The following is a 1,509-nucleotide window of genomic DNA, read 5'->3' as shown; positions in this document are numbered from 1 at the left end:
ACTTTTCCACAAAACTAAATTAAGAGTGATGTTTACCAAACTTACTCTTCTTTTATAAAGACTTAAAATAATTTGCTTTAATATTTTTAATTAAATGTGTTACTTTTTGTTAGTGTTTCCTTATTATTTTATTATTTATGATACTCTTAAGTATGGATCTAATATATATGTATTTGATATTATAAATTAAATAAATCACCTGTTTTTGTTAATTATTTAATTATTACTTTCTTCGATAATAAAATACAATATTATGAATACATGTATTTTAAAACTTGAAATGTGAGATGGTAAAAATGAGAAAGGAAGGAGCGACAGCACGTGATGAAGGCGACGGATAAACCGAATAGAAAATGTGGATCCCACCTTATCCGATCGCCGCGTCTCACGGAATTGATGGTTATTGGAAAAATTTTACATCGATTTGTTAGCCTTCGAGCCAATAACTTTTCTGCGCGTTGTTACAGCTCAAATCCTATTGTTTATGTGCGCGTGGTTTTAAAGTAATTCCAAACCATCTGTAATGGAATGTTCCAAACGTATCTTTCACGCCATTGTAAAATTCTCTTCCTAATGAATTTTCTAACTCATTATAGGTTGAACTTCTAACCTCCTCTTCTTTTTCAACTTACTTTTATTAACTTATTTAAATTAATCATAGTATGATATATAATTTATTAGTTAGAATTAAGTAATCAGCTCGGATATATATTTTATCCCTCATTTTAGTTTTAAGAAATAGTTTTTAATTGTAGCAAAATAAATTTTAGACTGTTATCTTATAAAATTGGTAGAATATTATCAGTTTAGTTTTTTCTTATTGTACTAAATCTTGTTTCCATTTATTGTAAAATGGAATAATAAAAAAAACATATGCAAGTAAAAGATAATCTAAATAGAGTAGAATTCTTCAAATATATTAATATATTAATCAATAAGTTTGTAAAAATTATGTAAGAGCTGTTGTAAAGAAAGGAAATTTTATTTTTTCTTTGAAAAAATATTTTTGTATGTCTTAGTTAATGAAAAAATAGTTAGGAAATTTTTTTGTCTTATTTTTGTATTTCTAAAGTGTACATCTAGTTTTCTAAAGAAGTATCTTACCTTATTTCACATCAAGGTTTGACAGCGGCATTTTTAGTTGTAATTAAACACATTATTTGTTAAAAAAGTTATTAAGAATAATGTAAGACTCGAAGTTAATAATTTATTTATTTACTAATTATGAGCATGGGTAATTTGTTTATGAAAGAACATGAATGGTAAGAGATTTGATAAAGAAGTTATGTTTAGAATTTGTACGGTAGGGACCGGACAGTGCTGAAGGGTACATGAGGACTACCTGCATGACCACCCGGCAACAAAGGCTTAGAGCTGGCCGGCACCTCCGCGGTCACCAGATCAAGCGGCTAAAGACAGTAGGAGCTGACTCAGATTGCTAAAGATGGCGGACCTGGGTGGATGTCCGGCGACGGCTTAAGCTCAATCTAGGCACAAGAAGGCCGGACG

Source organism: Vigna radiata, unplaced genomic scaffold (genome assembly GCF_000741045.1).
Source record: "Vigna radiata var. radiata cultivar VC1973A unplaced genomic scaffold, Vradiata_ver6 scaffold_73, whole genome shotgun sequence".
In the NCBI taxonomy this organism is placed as follows: domain Eukaryota; kingdom Viridiplantae; phylum Streptophyta; class Magnoliopsida; order Fabales; family Fabaceae; genus Vigna; species Vigna radiata.
Note: the sequence above shows the minus strand (reverse complement) of the source record.